The sequence below is a fragment of the Bactrocera neohumeralis genome, unplaced genomic scaffold (genome assembly GCF_024586455.1).
Source record: "Bactrocera neohumeralis isolate Rockhampton unplaced genomic scaffold, APGP_CSIRO_Bneo_wtdbg2-racon-allhic-juicebox.fasta_v2 cluster09, whole genome shotgun sequence".
Lineage (NCBI taxonomy): Eukaryota > Metazoa > Arthropoda > Insecta > Diptera > Tephritidae > Bactrocera > Bactrocera neohumeralis.
In genome coordinates, this window is record NW_026089622.1 from 18,825,725 (window position 1) to 18,848,081 (window position 22,357).

The window sequence follows — 22,357 nt, forward strand, 5'->3', positions numbered from 1 at the left end:
CAATCCAGTTATAGAAGAAAATAGTGAACCAAATCAATGTAAAATATCCCTTTCTCTTATACGAAAGCTTTTTGTTTCTAGATAAGATCTTTATTAGGCATGGATGTAGCAGAAGAGCCAGTTGTTGTAGGTGATCACGCCCGATGGCTAAAGTATGTCACAATGTTTGAAGGCGTATGGATTGACAAAGAGTCTGATGTATTCAAAAAACCGTTGTGGCGAAAAACAAATCTTCAATTATACGCTAATTGGATAAGATTTCAAGGTGATGAGGCTTTGACACCGGAGATATTGGCATTGCATTCGCCGCTTCAGTTTTTTACATTTCTTATGTCAGACGACATTATTTCAAATATTGTGGAACAGAGCAATTTGTACGCAATACAACAAAACATTGAAAAACCATTGAACACCACGCCTGATGAAATAAAACTTTTTATGGGAATCAGTTATTATATGTCGGTGTATAAATATCCCGGAATTCGATCATATTGGGGTAACTATGGTTTCAAGCCAATCATGGATTGTATGCCAAGGAATCGCTGCGATAAAATTCGCCAATTCTTGCATTTTAATAATGATGAAATGACACGCTCCAATCGTGAAAGCCAGTCTTCCGCGTCGTGCCAGCGACTGCCATCAACATCATCGGATGCTGCGCGCAGTTGCAGACGTAATCGGGTCTCTGAGGCAGTTGAAATGTATGGACAAATACCACAACACGATTCGGGATATGATCGTTTGTACAAAATACGCCCAATACTCACGGCACTAAATAAGAACTTCAAAAAGGTTCCAATGCGACCAAGATTATGTGTTGACGAGCAAATCTGTGCGACGAAAATAAAGCACTATATGAAACAATACATACCAGATAAGCCACACCCATGGGGTGATAAGTTATTCCTACTGTGCGATGATTCCGGATTTCGCTACGGATTTGAAATTTATTCCAGCGATGACGACCACCGTCAAGACAATGAACCAAACTTGGGTGCGTCAGCAAATATTGTCAGATTAGCCCGCTCGGATCCGCGATTTGTAAATCATGCAATTTTTTTTGACAATTATTACACTTCGATTCCGTTTATGGTATATTTGCGAACACAAGGCATCTATTCACTTGGGACTATTCGCCGTTCACGAATTCCATTGTGCAAATTACAGCAGAAATTTAAAAATCGTGGTGATTGGGAAGAATACGCTGCTTCATTTCACGGAATTGATGTTACAACTGTGGCTTGGAATGACAATAAAGTTGTCAACATGGCTTCAACAATGGCTGGAATAAAGCCATATCTTGCGGCCAATGGTGAAACGCCTGCGAATGCACGTTACAACAAAAAGAAAAAAACTACAGAGAGCATTCAGTGTCCAAACGTTATCCACGAGTATAACAAATACATGGGCGGCGTTGACCTCTTGGATTCGTCACTGGGTCGTAGTCATATTCGCATAAAATCACGAAAGTGGACAAACCGATTATTCTACCACATGTGTGATATGGCTATCATCAATGCCTGGATGTTATTTAAGCGACATCATGCGGACACCAATCAAACTGAGCCCAAGATGGTATTGCACTAATTTGTGTCAGAAGTTGCCCAGTGCCTGACAAAATCTGGTACTGATATGAGAATTGGAATAGGTCGACGAACAAATTTGGAAGTAGAAATATCTGCAAAACGTCAACGCCCCATGTCTGGTCCGCTACCACCACGTGACATTCGCCTAGATAACGTTAGGTAATTACCAGAGTATGTGAAGGAGGGAAAGCCGCGATGTAAGAATCCCAATTGCACATCTCGTTCAAAAGTACGATGTCGAAAATGTGGAGTACATTTGTGTTTTACACCAGAAAAAAACTGCTTTGCTGTATTTCACCAGAACTAAAGCCAATAATGGTGTAGTATATATTTCTGTGGTGTATCCTGTATATCCTTGTCTTACAATAAAAAAGACAAATCGACATGCAACAGCACACAAAAACATTGACCAACATCGAAATAAAAATGTTTTTTTTTTAGTTCATCTTGTTTATTTTTGAAGTTCGGGTGCCTAGTGGTTCCGCTAGGAACCAACCAGGGTTTTTCTACCTAGCTGAGGTAAATTTCACTTGCAAACAAATGCCCCTATTGCGGTTTTCAACCCAACTGCATTTCAGTCGAAGTTTAAAAATTCGGTACAAAAATATAAAATATCACTTCATTCCAGAATAATTAATAATAAAATAAAAAAAATATTACTTTGTGTCTTAAATAACCAAAAAAAATTAAAATCTTTGCGAAGATTTTAATTTAGCAATTTTGAGGCGCTGCACCTCAATTTGAATTTATTTTTTCCAAATTGTGGCTTTCCTCTTCCTACTTCTGGAAACTTCTCCATTAACTCAACCAATTTTTCGAATTGCTTTTTTGTTACAACTTTATTTTTTCTAAAAATTTATAAAAAATATTAATTAAAATTAATTTAACATTAATTAAAATAGTTATTTTACCCGTCCTCCATTTTTCTTTAATATCTTTTTGTATTTCACTGCACGAATGTTGAACTTATTTATATACTAGTCAACCCCACTTGTACAGAGTTGAAAAGTTCGATCATACTTCAACCGCAATTTTTTTTTTTACGGATTGAGTTGAAGTTGGCAATACCGAATTTTTAAACTTCTACTGAAATGCAGTTGGGTTGAAAACCGCAATAGGGCACAAGTCTACATAACATATCGTTGATTTGCGCCCACGCTCCAACGGAAGAGATGGACGATGTGACCAAACATGCCTTCTATAAGCGCTTGGAGAGCACCTATAAGAACTGCCCCCGCCCCGATATCAAAATCGTGCTTGTCGACTTTAACGCCAAGGTGGGTAAAAAAGGTATATTTGGCACTGCCGTCGGTAAATTCAGCCTCCACGATGAAACATCCCCAAATGTATTGAGGCTGATCGACTTCGCCGGGGCCTGAAATATGATTATCTGTAATAGTATATTCCTGCATAAAAAACTTCATCAAGATATCTGGTTGTCTGCGGATTGAAAAGCCACTAACCAGATCGATCATGTTATGATAGATGGAAGACACGTCTTCAGTGCTTTAGGCATTTGTGATCATGTTATGATAGATGGAAGACACGTCTTCAGTGCTTTAGGCATTTGTACGCTCTGAGGTCATTACATTGACTCGGACCACTACCACATCCGCTTCTGGGCAGCAACAAACACAAGAGAGGTTCGACGTCGAAAAGCTGCACTCACAACAGAAAGTCGACCGATTTGCTAGTCGAATTGCAATTCTGCTCTCTGAGAGCACTCATCAACAAATGCGGTGGACTCTTGTAGAACCCCCAAAGGTGATCTAGTGACTGATGCCCAGAGCATACTAATATTATGGAGGGAACATTTCTCCAGCCTGCTGAATGGCAATGAAAATATAACGCCAGGAAAGGTGAAACCGATTTTCCAATCGATGACGATGGAGCAGACGTTCCATTACCTGACTATGAAGAAGTTTGAATAGCAATTACCCGCCTAAAGAACAACAAAGCGAAAAGGGACGATGGATTGCCGACCGAGCTATTCAAACACGGAGCCGAAGCACTGAAAGGGACATGCTTCAGCTTCTTTGTAAAATATGGTTGGACGAAAGCAGGCCAACGATTGGAATTTCAGTGTGGTTTGCCCAATCCACAAAAAGAGAGATCTCACAATCGCCACCAACTACGTGGGATAAGTCTCCTAAACATCGCATATAGGTTCTATCGAGCGTATTGTGTGAAAGATTAAAACTCACCGTCAACAAACTGGTTGGACCTTATCAGTGTGTCTTTCGGCACGATTCCGATTACTTTGGCGGAGGGGTAAAAAAACCGTATAAATGGGGAATGTGCGGATAGGGGAGCTTCTCCAGAGAAGAAGTATCCAAAAATAATATAAAAATAACTTTTATTTCTTAAAATATTCACGATTAAAAGTTCAAAAATTTGCACTAATAACACATGGTATTTCTCTATGTATCACTAAATTTTTTCACGTTTTTCACTCTGTATATTTAAATATGCACTCTAAACATTGAACTAAGTTCACATTTCACTTTTATTTTGGTATATTTTACCTAAATTTACTAATTTAAAAATCACTTCGCACACTCATCGTTGAAAAGGTTAGATTGTTTACAATTATGAGGAAAACAAGCCTTGCCACATCTTAAACAGCAAATATGTAGGATTTTTAACCATTTTTCTTTGTTTGCTTTTTCGCGTGATTCTTTTTTCTATATTAACTATAAAAAAAATTCTTTCTACATATGTATATGTGTAATATGTGATTTATGTGACTGAAGTACTTTCGCGTAGTACACATGATGTTCACTAGGGTGGGTCGATTCCGGACTTTTTTCGATTCGGGATTTCTAATAGTGCGGAAAAGTTGCCTTAGTACATCCTGATTCCAATGCAACTTTTTGTTTTGAGATCGGATTGCATCTTCAACCCCAACTCCGGCCTTGAAATTTCGGGAATTCGTCTAAAATCGTGAAATTGTCTACCTAGCGCCTGAAATACGCATTTCATGGCAAAACGTATAAAACAAAAGTTATTTGTCACGTCATTTGCTACCGAAATGGTATACGTGATCATGGCCCTATAACGAACCGTTCCCGAGATACGAGCGAAAATGCGGCGCCAGAGCGCAAGGTAAAAACCGGCTTGCGGCCACACTTCTTGACGTTGATTTCGCCGAGTGCTATCACTCACATTCATTCACCTACGCCAAAGGACACGTTCGGGTAGGTCTCCACACAAATATTTTTCATCGAGTTCCTTCATTCTTGTCGGTGATTTCGCCGAGTTCTATCACTTACATTCATTTCCCTGCGCCATACGACACGTTCGGACTGGTCTCCACATAAATATTTTTTTCATCGAGTTCCTTCACTCTTGTCGTTGATTTCGCCGAGTGCTATCACTTATATTCTCTCAACATAACACAGAACTCAAAATGTCTGTATCTAAATTTAAATTTAGACAGAAATGTCCTGTGTTTGGCATATATCCGTAAAATCTCTCTGAGTCCCAGTTACCTACTTACCAGGATGTTCTTTTGTGTTATCAGTTTGAAAGATTTCGTATAGGGCGACTCCGAGGCGACAACTATGAACCTAGGAGTAAAGAGGTTACAGAAATAGTTGCAAAAAAGGTTGAAAGTACTTTCAAAAAGTCATCTATTCCGATAGTTTCACACACCAGAGTTGTACAAATGCTCACCACATACCATAAGAAATTTTTGACTCTTAAACAAATGTTTTTAAGGAACCCAATAGGTTTGAGCTCTAAAAGAGACGACTTTGTCTCTTCTGCCGGAAAATTATTTGACATAGCTGCTTGTAAATGCATTTATTTTTCTTCTTGCACTTGTCCCAAGGAAAGGAAAGTTCCTATCAATGAACAACCATTTCTCTTGGACCAGAGAACCAGAAGAATTGGTCGCATTGGAAGTGTTGATCTATGTACCTGAAACAAAAAAGATTACAAAGAAAAATGAACGTAAAGCTTTCAAAACGTCATTCAACATCAACACTTACCAGAAAAGTATCAGCTAGAACACGTGACCATTCAGATCAGCCAGACTTTCATACAGACGACAACAATGTAGGTGCGTCGCACATGGATTCTTCCAAAAACAATGATGATGAGTTTTCTCTTCCATCCTCTAAAACCAAACAAAACACACTAGTATTAGAACGCACTGCTTTAGCTGCCCGAAGATTTGGAGTAAGTGATAAAGCAGCGGCCTTGATTGTTTCTTCTGTTTTTCTGAATGCCAAAAAAACAGGTTTGATAACAGAGGATCAGGCTAGCTTTGTCACTGACAAATGCAGGATTAGTCGGGCAAAAAAAAGTGTTGGATTAAGCTCCAAAACACCGAAAGTATTGACTCTGTATATGGGCTGTATTTTGACGGCCGCAAAGACAATACACTTACACAAGTCAGCGAAGGTGAAAAGTACTACCGCGACACTGTCAAAGAGGAACATATTTCTCTTATAGCGGAACCTGGTTGTCATTACTTTGGCCACGTCACCTCTCCTTCCGGGTCAGCTGAGGATGAGACGCAAACTATATGGCAACATTTACAAGACAATTCAGTTGATGTGGAACATCTAGAAGTTGTCGGTGCTGATGGCACCAACACGAACACAGATTGGAAAGGTGGAATCATTCGGAAACTAGAAGAAAGAATAGGTAGCCCATTACAGTGGGTTGTTTGTCTTCTACATTTTAACGAACTTCCATTTCGTGCTCTTTTCGAACACATAGATGGTGTCTCAAAGAGTCCAAATACATTCTCAGGTAAACTGCTCCCTGATTGTGAGAAGTTGCCTGTTGTCAAATTTGAAAGTTTTCCATCCTGCCAATTACCTTCTGAGGTTATTAATCCGACCCAACTTAGCACAGACCAAGCTTATCTCTATAAAATATCAGAAGCTGTTATTTTCGGTCAATGTTCCTCAGATTTAGCGTCGGTGCATCCAGGTAACATGTGCAAATCTCGGTGGCTCACCTGTGCAAATAGAATTCTGAGATTATACATTTCTACTGACAAACCAACAAAGGATATAAAGATTTTGGTCAAGTACATACTTACAGTTTACTAACCTTTCTGGTTCTCAATAAGATTCAACAGTTCAATCAAAGATGGCTCGCGCCATCTGCAATTCAAAGGTCGAGATACTTACCTGCTAAACTGCGCAAGGTTGTCGATTCATCCATTCAACAGAATGCTTTCTTTGCTCTTCCAGAAAACATTCTCCTTAGTATGATGACTGACGAACGGATAGATAAGCAGAGTCTGACACTTTAAATGGAAGGGTTAGATGTAATAAAGTGCCAAAGCTGAATTTTAAAGCTAATAATTATTACGATATGATTAACTGGAAGACTATTACCTTGACTGTTCCACCAGTTCTTTGTTCAGTTTCTAACGAAGAACTCATAAAAGGGCTGTCGGGAGACACTGCAGAGGTATGGAAATTTAGTGAATTCCCCTCTCACACCGTGGCAGTCGAGAGAACCGTCAAACTGGTGACAGAGGCATCTTCTAAAGTTATTGGCCCCCAATCTCGTGATCGTTTTATACGCTCTACACTGAAATCTAGGCAGCAAGTGCCAAAGTTTAGTAGAAAATCTGATTTTATCAATAAATTTGACACAGATTCAGACTAAAACAAGCCTGACATATGGTTGGTTGGTTGGGTTGGGCTTGGGAGGAACCCGAAGAGCAGCCACCTCCACGCGGTGGGTTCTGGGTGACCAATACAGCTTAGCTGAGAGCTGCAACAATTTTCACCTTGCGCTGTGGCGCGCCGCCTTTTCGCTCGTATCTCGAGAACGGTTCGTCCTACGGCCATGATCACATTTCGGTAGCAAATGACTTGACAAATAACTTTTGTTTTATACATTTTGCCATGAGATACGTATTTCAGGCGATAGGTAGACAATTTCAACCCTATACATTTTTTAATCAGGAGGACTTCCTCTTTCCAACGGTACCTTCAAATCGCGGCGCCAAAGAAATCGGAATTGTGCCTATCTTTCGACCCGGAAAATCAACAACCGACCAGATATTCATCATGTGCCGAATTTTGGAAAAGACCCGTGAAAAGAGAAACGGCACACACCACCTCTTCGTCGGAAAGGAGCTGCCTTTACGTCGAGATGTCTAAATTTGGTATCCCCGCAAAACTCTTCTCCAAGCCGTTCGAAACCAAACGATGTTTTAGACAAGGCGACGTCCTATTGTGCGATTTCTTCAACCTGGTGCTGGAGAAAATAATTTGAGCTGCAGAACTTAATCGAGCAGGTAGATATTGATATCATTGGTCTCTGACTTCGCTTGGAATCCCCAATTGGCGCCACGTAGCGAAAAGAAAAAACGACTTTATTAACTCAGCTATAATCGCGTAAGAGGTGTTGCGCTAGTAAAAAAGAAGCTTTTGTAAGCAATAGAACACACTTATCAACCATAAATGTGTTTTGTTTTTATTTAATTTAGTTACAAAATATTTTTTCTATTAATTTTTTTTTATTATTTTCATTCGTTGACAAATAGGACGAATGAACAGAATTTAACCAAAATAAAGTTACAACCGAGAAGGACATATAGTAACAATACCATAGTAAAGGTATCATGGTATTCTGTTTACTACGTTGGTGACACAAATGACAATGTAGTAAACTCAAATACTAGCTTTGTTTCATAGGCATTAAATATTTCAAAAATATTTTAAACAATAAATATGTTGTTATGTGTTATGGAGAAAATAAGTTCAATTATTTAAAGTACTCTAAAGTTAATCTATTTTCATCGCAAAAAAGCGATTTGGTTAAAGTTTCTCTAAATTCGTCACATAAAATTAGTCATTTCCTGCTTTTTTGGAAGAAAAATTGTGAAAAATGTTTTTTTCTATTTCTATTTTAATTTTTTAAGTCATTTTGACAATATCACGAAGAGCTTTTTTGTAAAAGCTTTTAGCAAAGTTTGTTACCTGTTTTTTTTAGCTATGTTTATACAAATACAAAAATTAAACATCATAGTGTTGTTACCAGCAAAATACTACATTGATCATATGATATTTTGCTAGTATTTGGTAACACACATATGGTATTGTTACTACATGTATGTCTCGGGTATTATTGAACTAAAATTTTATTTGCAATATTATGTTAATAAATGAAAAGTGCATAATATAAGTGCAAAAGACTATTAAAATATAGAAATTACTAGTTAAAATATTGATTTTTTTTTTTTAAGTTTTCAATACAAATATCTTAAAAACTATAAGTCAGTGGCAACAATACATATATATTTTCGTGATCTGGAGAACGTTCACTTTCCACTAATACCAATTTTAACCCTGAAATATGTAGATGCTATTCTAAATCCCATCCCTAATTGGTTTTTACAAATAAATTTTATATTAAATATTGCAAAATTAGCTTTTGATCAATATTTAACTATTCAATTCTTTTTCACATAATAAAAGGTTTTTTTGCACTATTTATTACAAGCTAAATATGTAGAAGCGAATTAGTGAAGTATTAGCAAAGTTAAAAATATAAATGGAAAATTCATTAGGGGTATTCGCTTGCTCATGCAAGATTGCAGATTGCAAAAATACTATACCGAAATATACAAAGGCACGAGAGCACCCATTGCAGAATCTAGTGATATATGAATGGCTAATTCGGTCAATTTGTTGTGAATGACTATTAAGCATGGCTATTGTGAATTGGCGCACCTTTTGCATACATTTTTAACAAAGAAAAACTGTAACAAATCTTTATATTTTAAATAGAAATAATAAAATCTATTTAAAACTTACCATCCTCAACAATTTAACAACGTAATATGTCTTTATGTAAAATGACAGCTAAAACAGGGTTGCAATTATATTTTTACGTGACATTATATAGTATGCATATACATAGGTTTTAGACTGACATATTTTACAGCCATTGCAAATAATTTTCTGCGTGTATTTGTTGTTGTGCCGGTGCACCAAGAGGAAATATATGCAATTCTTGCACCGTGCAAGGGTTTTGTAAGAGCAAGAGAATACCCTTACTATAAATTGAAGAAGCACGTATGGCATAATAGTAGAACTTTAAATGTAAATGTTTTAAAAGTCATATTTTATGGCATATATATATTATTTTTCTTATTCTGGGAAACCTTCTGTATGCGTATATACTTATTTTAACTCCGAATTCGGAGAATTATATTCTACATTTTTCCCATGGGTTTTGTGATATTTTGATTTCAAATTCATTTATCTAAAGTGACTGACGAATGGTTTTTGCTATATTAAAAGATATGACAACAATTTCAAACTTTATTATAATTTTTTCTGCAAAATTACGATTCTTTTGACGCATATACCCGACTCAGATGTGTAGTTTGGAAAATATTTGTATTTAAAGTTAAGAAATTTGTAAAAGTAATAAACACTATTTCACTCACATTTTTCAATTAATATATATTTAATTACACTGTACTCATTGAATATATCGGGTGATTTTTTAAGAGCTTGATAACTTTTTTAAAAAAAAAAACGCATAAAATTTGCAAAATCTCATCGGTTCTTTATTTGAAACGTTAGATTGGTTCATGACATTTACTTTTTGAAGATAATTTCATTTAAATGTTGACCGCGGCTGCGTCTTAGGTGGTCCATTCGGAAAGTCCAATTTTGGGCAACTTTTTCGAGCATTTCGGCCGGAATAGCCCGAATTTCTTCGGAAATGTTGTCTTCCAAAGCTGGAATAGTTGCTGGCTTATTTCTGTAGACTTTAGACTTGACGTAGCCCCACAAAAAATAGTCTAAAGGCGTTAAATCGCATGATCTTGGTGGCCAACTTACGGGTCCATTTCTTGAGATGAATTGTTCTCCGAAGTTTTCCCTCAAAATGGCCATAGAATCGCGAGCTGTGTGGCATGTAACGTTTCAAATAAAGAACCGATGAGATTTTGCAAATTTTATGCGTTTTTTTTTTTAAAAAGTTATCAAGCTCTTAAAAAATCACCCGATATATCTTAAATTTTCATTTATTGTGTATTTATTTAAGAAAATAAATATATTTTAAAAATTATTTTGTGCACCTAGTACAGTTTCAAAAGATTTATGTGTTTAGACTTATCACAAATATTAGTGTTGCCATATTTTGTATCGTGAAAAAAAAAAATCAATTTCTGTTTATCACCTTTATTATTCTTTCTTTGAAGCTCGGCCGAAAGTCGGTAGTGCAAAAAGAAGTTTGACACGAAAGAACTCTGAACACCCCGGTGTTGTGCCGACCAAGGTTATTTTTTTTTTTGAAGCGCTGTCGAAGACCGTCAGTGCAGAACGAAGTTCGACTTAAAAGAACTTTGAACACCTCGGTGTTCAACCGACCATTGTTATTTTTTTGAAACGCGACCGAAAGCTGCCGATGCAGAAAAAAATAAATGCGAAATAATATATAACTTTTCTCTATTTAAAAATAAGATATGACATATAACCTATACGAATGAAATAAAAATCCTTTTGAACCATTGTCCCCTTATATAGTAAACTGAAAAATGTTTGTTTAGTTTTTCAGAACACAATATGTGATAACATTGGTATTCGTCATGAATGTAACCACACAAACTGTGAATGTTAACTTGTTATATACAATTGTTGACCTTTTTAAATTCGGAGAACCTCCTCTATCCACCCGTAACTCCAGATCGCGGCGCCAAAAGAATCGTAATGGAGCCAATTTTTCACTAGGTGTATTCGGGATCCGTTGTATTTGTCATTGTATTTTATATTCGTGATTTTTAATAAAAAAAGTAATAAAAAACCAACAAAAAATGTACGTGCCTTTCAAATACAAGAGTGTAAGAAAATACAACGGTGCGGCCTTATTGTAATTGTGATTTGTCACAGCTGATCACAATTAAAAAGATGGTTAAACTATTAGACGTTGTAAGTTTCCAATGCTAATATTTTCTAAATATTTTAATAAACACTTTTTTTTGTTACAGAAGTTCAAAAGAGAAAAAATAAGGCGCCGTGAAAAGCCCAAAAAAAAATGGACTGATACAGAAGTTGGTCAAGTTTTAGACTACTTGCAGGAGCATCCGTTGTTTCAAGTAAGTTATTCTCATTTTGTTTATATCCACCCTGGCATCGTAAAATACTGTAGCTTGGTACGAAAGTGCGCACCGTATACAAGTCACCAGAGCTGTGGAAAATGGGACAGCTGCGTGCCGGCTTTTTAGATTAGTCTTTTATTATTAAATAATTTTGTGCTTTTAGAAAAATTGTCTATGATGTGCTCCCATTTTTATAGTTTGCAGGACATCTTTTTTAAGGGATCGTCTCAGTGTGACCCTCCGAAAAAACACATGTTTTCGCTATTTTTTTTAATGTTGAAACTAACTAATCGGTCCGGATTTTTTTTTATAAATAAATACATTCATGACGAAAACAAAATGATTTTCTTATATTTATTTATTTGGTGTATAATAGTTAAATAAATGGTTGAAATGACACGTAAAACAAAGGTCATGTACGAGGCTTCCATAGCGCGATAGAGAATGACGTTAAAATGTTATCTCCAAATTGGAGCTAGATGCCTTCAAAACTCTTCCTTCAAGAGTGGAAACCGTTCAAAGATTGGAGTCGCTACGTTCTCCACTCTGTTCCCTTTCTACAAGAAACGCTGTAGCGACCGTAATAATTTGAATTTCGATTTCAAGATTTGAGAGAATGTTTATTACAGGATAGTATATCCGATAATGTAACAAAAAAAATCGATTTTTCGAAAATTTTACACTAAGACGATTCCTTAAAAGCAAATCAGCAAACTCAACATACGAATTATAGTCTGAATAAGTAACAATTCTTGACGATAACGAAGTTATTACTTCGGATCAGCTGGAAAACAACACAATTTGTATATTCGAATATATTGTCGAAGTCGCTATAACTGTGAAATTCTTATTCCAGTTACCACTAAACAACATGAAAATTTAAATAACAACAAGACGGTTGGGTTTCTTCAAAAAATGAAAGAATATGCACGGAAAACAGCTATTATTGAGTATAAAGATGAATTACAAGAAGTAAACGGAGATATAGTTCAAGCGAAACCGAACTTAATAACGGAGCGAATTTTCATTTAATTCATTGCTGCGCTTTTACACAAATGTAAAAAAATATCAACCCTTATGTTATATAAATTAAAAACATTATGATTCAATTTAGTTTTAACTGAATAAAATTACAAATTTAAATAATGCTGTCGCATTGTGTTACTAGTCAAACATCATATGGTGGTGATTAATGGGGTTCTCGAATTTCTTGATCGACAAATATTGATTCCATTTCCTTTTCATTCAATAAAATATTGTGCAAAATTCAATCGGACTTGAAGCTAATCACAACAAAATTTGTGATTTTCTCATTTGATTTCTGATTTTGAGCTCTTTTAGACCTGCAACCCACTGAAATCCTTCGACTCGTCAAGAAACATTGCACAGATTTTATAAACCTTAGCATCATGAGCGCTGAGTCATGACTCACTACAATATGTCGATTTTTGCATTTGTGGTCACAAGCTACTTAGCTTCTTAGAGTATCGACGATTTTTAGCAAAATACGTCGTGCGGTTATGAACGGCGATTCGCAAGATTAATATAGGAAACTAGTAGGTTTCTTTCAGTGGTATTTTTTTGCGTCGAATACTTTCAAAGCTGGAGTGTTCTCGTCCGTTCGAACGACATGACTTAGCCAGCGTAGCCGCTGCCTTTTAATTCGCTAAACTTTGTTAATGTCGTCGTATATCTCATACAGCTCATCGTTCCATCGAATGCGATATTCGCCGTAGTCAACGCGCGACGGACCATAAATCTTTCGTAGAACTTTTCTCTCGAGAGCTCGCAACGTCTACTCATCAAATGTTGTCATCGTCCATGCCTCTGCACCATATATCAGGACGGGAATAATGAGTGACTTATAGAGTTTGGTTTTTGTTCGTTTGTCGAGAGAACTTTACTTCTCAATTGCCTACTTAATCCAAAGTAGCTCCTGTTGGCAAGATTTATTCTACGTTGGATTTTCAGGGATTGTTCTTGTTCAGAGATTGCAGCGTTGCCTTGGACAATAAATAACCCATTCCAAAATTCTTTAAAATAAATGAAAACACTTTTGCAAGCCCTTATTCAGATGACTCAGATTGTATGGCAGCTACATATATGCGGTTCGGAAAAATGAGCACCTTGGGGAGAAATATTTTAGATCGATGCTTCATATCATTTCTAGTTTATGTAGCTTTAACGGATCTGGATTTTTATAAGGGTAAGAACTGTCAACTCCGCAGCAATCCTCCAAATTATATTCGGGATATTTGCTGCCGCTACATCAACAGTAATGTATATTTTTATATATAGGATCTCCGAAGTTTTCTTTTGGATGCTATAAACTTCGTGGCAAACCTAATATACCCTTCTCAGAATAGGAAGAGAGAAAATCTTAGAATAGCTTCCCTAAAATTCTTAATTAAATAGATATCGGTACCACTGAGTCGGAGTGCAACAATATAAGTATTTAGTCTTTTTATATATTTTACATATTAAGAATATTAAATTATTAGATTAGAAATAGGTAAAACTCACAATTGTGAGAACACATACAGTTCACTAATCATAAATATGTATGTACAAACCCTGCCAACCACGGCTACCCGCTTGTGACAAATATTCCAATACAACTACACATTTTTTCTCTATACACTAACACCAAAGCACATTTTCGGGTTATTTTTTGTTTACCTAAATGCGATGAAATAAAGTTTGTTTCATTTCTTGATTTATTTGAATGAGTGCGAAGGAGAAAACATAATTGTCAATAGTGACAATAGAAAATCCCAAAAAGGGTAATAAAAAAACGATTGAAAGACGCATGTCGTTCGTGATCATACCATCGTAAAGGAGGCTCGTACAGCAAGAAGGTAAGTAAATGAATTTTATGTGATTTTTTAACAATATTTTGAAAATAATTACTTCATTTATTTTTATAGCATTGGAAAGCAGAACTGAATTGGAAGTAGCAGCAGCAGCTATATCATCAGAAGCGGCAAATATCAATTGTTAAGTAAGTATGTGAAAAAAGTGTGTACTTTGAAATTGGATTGCGCAGTCGAATCTAATACGCAAAAATAAATACATGCATATGTACATATGTATTTTATGCGTTTAAGGCGGCCTGCACAATCCTATATAATAAGTGAAAACAAATGTTTGTTTTATATTTTAAATGATCAAATAATATTTATCTTTTCTTTCAGATGTTATTATTGTTTTTATTTAATTATTCTTTCTTTTCAGATTTTATCACAATTTTTATTTAATTAATCTTTGCTTTCAGAGTAAATTCTATTTGTATTTAATATAATTTATTCTTTCAGATATTATCATTTTATACAATTAATCTTCCTTTTTCTTTTAGATATTACAAATTCAATGTAATGATTCTTTATTTTCAGGTATTAATAACCTTTATTTTATTTCAGATATTTGTCTATTATCTTTTTTCAGATATTAATTATTTTTTTAAATTAAATTGATTTTTATTTATATATAAATTATAAAAATTTTTATGCAAAAATTTAAAAAATAAAATAAAATAAAAATTTTAAAAATTAAAGAATTTTGTTTGAAATTTTAAGAAATTTTTAAAGTAGGAATCAAAAAATGCAACCCTGCATCAGCCGTCGATTGGGGATATTAGAGCACGACAGATATACTTTTTTATATGACACTGCTGAATGAGCGCAACAAAGATGTATGATCACATGTATACGTACGTGTGTGGGTAGAATATTCGCTCGGCCTATGGCAAACTACACATGTTTACCCACAGGCGTACCTGTGATTATCTGGTTTTTTACCCCCTCATGGTTGGCAGGGAATATATTGAGCATGGATACATACACGCATGCACTAAAAAATCAACAATACCAACATATTTACTTTGGTTATAAACATATTTACATATTCACATACATGCAAACATGCAAGTTAACACATAATAAATTAGTAAAGTTTCAATAATTACAGTCTAATCAGGAGGATGGAGTCATGTGTAGAAGTTCACGCAAGTGAGGAAAGTTCTCTGATCGCCATTCACTTGGGAGTGGCCAGAAACGATTCTTTTACATATGACTTAAGCAGCTCACTACTTCCGGTCTTTGACCAAGTATCCTCTGGGTAGCCTAAGAACATCCGTTTGAAGGCGAGCTAAAGTGAGAAGGCGAAATATCCCCTACATAGGGTTGTGCGCTGGGTTTGGGACCCGCCACGTAAAAAAACACCCCCAACGAACAGTAACAACCAGCCTCGGATGAGAGACCCCCCTTTTGATGACGACCACGGCAAACGAAATAAGGGCATGCACCTGGAATGTCCGGTCCCTTAATTGGGAAGGTGCCGCTGCCCAGCTGGTTGATGTCCTCGTGAAAATAAAGGCTGACATCACCGCCGTCCAAGAAATGCGATGGACGGGACAAGGACAAAGACGAGTAGGTCCTTGTGGCATTCACTACAGTGGCCATATAAAGGAGCGCAAGTTTGGTGTTGGATTCGTGGTGGGAGAGAGACTTCGTCGCCGAGTACTATCATTCACTCCGGTGAATGAACGTCTAGCCACAACCCGCATCAAAGCGAGGTTCTTCAACATATCGCGGATTTGCGCCCACGCCCCGACGAAAGAGAAGGACGATGTGACCAAAGATGCCTTTTATGAGTGCTTGGAGCGCACTTATGAGAGCTGCCCCCGCCACGATGTCAAAATCGTGCTTGGCGATTTTAACGCCAGGGTGGGCAAAGAAGGTATCTTTGGTACTATGGTCGGTAAATTCAGCCTCCACGATGAAACATCCCCAAATGGGTTGAGGCTGATCGACTTCTACTAGATTCCAGCATAAGAAGATTAATCAAGCTACCTGGCTGTCTTCGGATCGAAAAACTACCAACCAGATCCATCATGTTGTGATAGACGGAAGACACGTCTCCAGTGTTTTAGGTGTGCGTGCGCTCCGAGGTCCTAACATCGACTCGGACCACTATCTTTTTGTAGCTAAGATTCGCACCCGCCTCTATGCAGCAAAAAACGCACGCCAACAAACACAAGGAAGGTTCGACGTCGAGAAGCTGCAATCACAACAGACAGCCGAACGATTCCCTACTCGGCTTGCACTCCTGCTCTCTGAGAGCACTTGTCAACAACTCGGTATAAGGGAACTGTGGGACGGCATTTCAAACTCCTTACGTACAGCTGCAACCGAAACCATTGGTTTTCGGAAAGTGCAAAAGAACAGCTGGTATGACGAGCAGTGTCGTCTCGCAGCGGAGAGAAAACAGGCTGCCTACCTCGCAATGTTACGATCGACCACAACACGTGCGGGATGGGATAGATACCGAGAGTTGAAGAGGGAAAAAAGGAGGCCGAAATGCGTGAGTACGAAGAGCTTGATAAGCTGGCCGACAGGGGTAATGCTCGAAAATTCTACGAAAAAATGCGGCGGCTTACAGAAGGTTTCAAGACCGGAGCATACTCTTGTAGAACCCCCAAAGGTGATCTAGTCACCGATGCCCAGAGCATACTTAGATTATGGAGGGAACACTTCTCCAACCTGCTTAATGGCAGTGAATGCACAACACCAGGAGAAGGCGAACCCGATTCCCCAATCCATGACGATGGAGCAGACGTTCCATTACCCGACCATGAAGAAGTTCGAATAGCAATTGCCCGCCTGAAAAACCACAAAGCGGCAGGGGCAGACGGATTGCCGGCCGAGCTATTCAAACACGGCGGCGAAGAACTGATAAGGAGCATGCATCAGCTTCTTTGTAAAATATGGTCGGACGAGAGCATGCAAAACGATTGGAATTTAAGTGTGCTATGCCCAATCCATAAAAAAGGAGACCTCACAATCTGCGCCAACTACCGTGGGATTAGCCTCCTCAACATCGCATATAAGGTTCTATCGAGCGTATTGTGTGAAAGATTAAAGCCCACCGTCAACAAACTGATTGGACCTTATCAGTGTGGCTTCAGACCTGGAAAATCAACAACCGACCAGATATTCACCATGCGCCAAATCTTGGAAAAGACCCGTGAAAGGAGAATCGACACACACCACCTCTTCGTCGATTTAAAAGCTGCTTTCGACATCACGAAAAGGAGCTGCCTTTATGCCGCGATGTCTGAATTTGGTATCCCCGCAAAACTAATACGGCTGTGTAAACTGACGTTGAACAACTCGAAAACCTCCGTCAGGATCGGGAAGGACCTCTCCGAGCCGTTCGATACCAAACGAGGTTTCAGACTAGGCGACTCCCTATCGTGCGACTTCTTCAACCTGCTCCTGGAGAAAATAGTTCGAGCTGCAGAACTAAACAGAGAAGGTACCATCTTCTATAAGAGTGTACAGCTGCTGGCGTATGCCGACGATATTGATATCATCGGCCTCAACACCCGCGGCGTTAGTTCTGCTTTCTCTAGGCTGGACAAGGAAGCACAGAAAATGGGTCTGGTAGTGAACGAGGGCAAAACGAAATATCTCCTGTCATCAAACAAACAGTCGTCGCACTCGCGACTTGGCTCTCACGTCACTGTTGACAGTCATAACTTTGAAGTTGTAGATAATTTCGTCTATTTAGGAACCAGCATTAACACCAATAATAATGTCAGCCTGGAAATCCAACGCAGGATTGCTCTTGCCAACAGGTGCTACTTCGCACTGGGTAGGCAATTGAAAAGTAAGGTCCTCTCTCGACGAACAAAAGCTAAACTCTATAAGTCGCTCATAATTCCCGTCCTGCTATATGGTGCAGAGGCTTGGGCGATGACAGCAACCGATGAGTCGACGTTACGAGTTTTCGAGAGAAAAATTCTGCGAAAGATTTATGGTCCTTTGCGCATTGGCCACGGCGAATATCGCATTCGATGGAACGATGAGCTGTACGAGATATACGATGACATTGACATAGTTCAGCGAATTAAAAGACAGCGGCTACGCTGGCTAGGTCATGTTGTCCAAATGGACGAACTCTGAAAGTATTCGACGCTGTACCCGTCGGGGGAAGCAGAGGAAGAGGAAGACCTCCACTCCGTTGGAATGACCAGGTGGAGAAGGACCTGGCTACGCTTGGAATATCCAATTGGCGCCACGTAGCGAAAAGAAGAAACGACTGGCGCGCTGTTGTTAACTCGGCTATAATCGCGTAAGCGGTGTCTACGCCAATTAAGAAGAAGAATCAGATTCCGGGTATCTGCTCAGTACATTTAATATTGTATAGTCGAAAAAGTATTTTTGTATTTCTAATCAAACTTCAACATATTCTTTTTATATTTCTACTAATAAATAAATAAACAATTATGTACCATTTTGGTCCGCTAGAGACATTATTCCATCAGTGTAAATCGAAATTTCCAGAACGGAAGCGAGCGAATCATTGTTGTGCTACATGAACCGATACAGCATCGTCTCCGTAAACTTCACAAATTTCATTGGTGACTTGCGTGGCATTCTTGCCTTTTTTATGCAAAAATTTCAAAATGTAGCGAATTTCTTCATTATTTTCATTAATTTTTGAACAGCTGTAACTTTTTCTTCTCTTCTTCCCCTTTGTTAAAGGAAGCTTAAAATCTCACCTTTCCAACACTATATGGTATAACAAATGTGATTAGCAGCACTGGAGATATACGACTGCAAAGACATCTATTGACAAAATAAGTAAAGTCTTTTTTGACTACCCAATATATCACAAATAAAACAGCTGAATCGGATTCCAGGAATCAGCACAGTATTTGAACGTTCAGAACAGTCATATACGCAAAAGTATAAATAAATTTAATTTTATAAACAGTTTTTATTTCGTATTGTCGGGTCCGGTCATAAAAATAAAAACATCTTTTTGTTAAGACTAAAAAGTTTGAAAGATAATATATAAAAGTTTGTAAAAATCAGAATAAAATATTTCTCACTAGATGGTGTGTGTATTAATTTTATAGTTTACACAGCCGTATTAGTTTTGCGGGGATACCAAATTCGGACAAATCGACACAAAGGCAGATCCTTTTCGTACTTTAGACAGGCTTCAACCCTATAGTTGTTGTTAAAAAAATGGGATTGAGGAGTAGGTTTAATATTATATAACTTTTTTGCAATATATTATATAATGTAAAAAATGTTAATGTAAGTAAACATAAAAATGTAAAATTCAAGTGTAAAATTAATTTAAAATCGAAAAACTACGTACTTGCAATAGTGGTAATTTTTAACTTTAAGCGCAAATATCTCGAAAGCTATAAGTTTCCTCCTCTATCCGACCGTACCCATTTTATTCTAGAAATCCTGGGACGGTATCCTTAAGTTTTTCTAGCAGCTTTGAAATCGAAGAAGATATGGTGAGTGTCGTTTCTCTTTTCACGGGTCTTTTTCAAGATTTGGCGCTTGGAGAATATCTGGTCAGTTTTTGATTTTCCAGGTCGAAGCCACACTGATAAGATACAATTAGTTTGGTTACGGTGGGCTTTAATCTTTCACACAATACGCTAGATAGAACGATATATGCGGTGTTGAAAAGGTTTATCCCACGGTATTTAACGCAGATTGTAAGGTCTCCCGTTTTGTGGATTGGGCATACCACACTTAAATTCCAATCGTCGGCAATGCTGTCGTCCGACTATATTCTACAAAGAAGTTAATGCATGCTCCTTATCAGTTCTTCGCCGCCGTGTTTGAATATTCGAACTTCTTCATGGTCGGGCGAAGGAACGTCTGCTCCATCGTTATCGTTTGGAGAATCGGATTCGCCATCTCCTGATGTTATGCCGCCATTGCCATTCAGCAGGCTGAAGGAGTATTAAATACAGTACAGAGTACATTAAATTTTACCACCGGGATGGTATGAGAGGTCTTTATGAGAGTCGGTGTGAAAATTGGAAGATTGACGTGACACCGCCCACTTTTTAGCGGAATTCCATATCTCAAGATCCGACTGACCGATTTCGACAAAATTTGGTATGATGTATTTTTTTTCATATTTCTATGTAAATGAGCGAAATCGGACAATAACCATGCCTATTTCCCATTAAACGCAACTTTAAATTCCACTTGATTTGTTCAGTTTACAGTACACAAGTCAAGAAGCAATTAATATAACGGGATAAAACTTTGCACTAATAATGTCTTTAGTGTGTGCCACCTTATAATGAAAAATTATTAACACCCAATAAAACCTGTTCATGCCCCTAGGTACCGAATATTTAGATAACGGTACCTATCGTTGACTCTTGATCGAAAATGACGGACAATGTGTGATATATATAACTGAAATTAAGGGATAATCCTTCCCTTATAATGGTATGTCCATATGTCAAAAACGGGTTGAATCGGACCAATACTTCCCTTAGCCCTCATATACTTAAAATAAAGATTTTCGAACTTCCGGGTGACTTTGTACCGCATATATCGGCCAATATGTGAGTTATCTCTGTGAAAATAAAAAAGAGTGTTTTACACATAAAAGTATATCTTTGGCTTTGCCCCTATATAACTAATATCAGAATTTTCGAACATTCGGCTGACTTTACTCTATATGACTTGTTTTACACCTTAAAGTATTTCCCCGGCTTGGATTTCTGCAAGTTGCAAGAGTATACAATGTTCGGTTGCACCCCAACTTAGCCCTTTCTTGTTTATTTTTATATTTCCAATATATGGTTGTAGTAACTTTACAGTTTTTTTCGGTAAAGGTGAATACGGTGAATGTTGTGGTTATCCCTCGTGATCCGCCAAACAATTGTACGCCTTCCAGCAATCTGTTCTTATAATTTTTCCTGGCGCAACATGCTTCTTAATCACGGGTATGAGCACCACCGCAGACCTAACATTTTCTGGGCATACCTCCAGCCGCTGCCATCTTCAACCATCCCAACACCCAGTGACCTTCCACCCTCCTACCTGAAATGAGAATAGCATATAAGTAATTATTTAATATTGTATATTTTTAACCTTACCTTTATTAAATTTCCTCTTCCCGAATTTACTTTCAATTTTCACATTTTTGCCATGGCCACCAATTTTACCTACCGCCTCCTGATGTTCCACTTGGTATAAAACTACCGCTTCGCGACAGTAGTTATACCAGTCACATGCGGTAGCGCTAGATAATACAGGTTCCCTGACAATGCTGTTCTTCTTGACCTCTTCGTGCGACCAGTGCGATGCGTAGCTGTACATTAAATAGAAAATTTGGGGCAAAGGTATTTTTGCATTTTCTAACCAAGTGCTCTTCGATCAGGATATCGCCGAACGCGTTCGGCAAGATCCCTTGCGGCACCTAAACCGACGGTGCTATTTCCCAAGACGGAGAGCACCATCGGCAGTCTATGCACCCTGCAAATCTTTTCTTTTGCAAAAAGCTATGCAGCTCTCCTTCGACTGGAATGAGTGGAATATTTTGGCAACAGTGGCGAACGCAGGAAAAAAATTTGGGGGGGGTTTTAGGTAAAAATACAATGTTTCATTTTATTCACAAATTGAAGTCTAATCTTCTTTTATTTTGGGACATAACATTTAAAATCTCTTCCTCCGTCACGTCTATATCTCTATGGATATTCAAGAGAGCCATTCCGTTCAGGCGTACTTCTCCAGTTTTATTTCTTAAATGTGTTTTAAGCCTGCGAAGTGAGGAAAACGAGCGTTCACTTGAAGCGACAGATATAGGGATTGTTGCTCCAATCTTTAAAAAACGATGCACCAAA

The 22,357-nt window shown here is 37.7% G+C and overlaps 1 protein-coding gene across 1 annotated transcript in view; it reads left to right on the forward strand.

The window, feature by feature from the left end:
• Positions 1-22,357, forward strand: part of LOC126764199 (protein lin-7 homolog C) — a 32,569-nt gene that overhangs the window by 2,079 nt on the left and 8,133 nt on the right. The gene's annotated exons all lie outside the window — the stretch shown is intronic.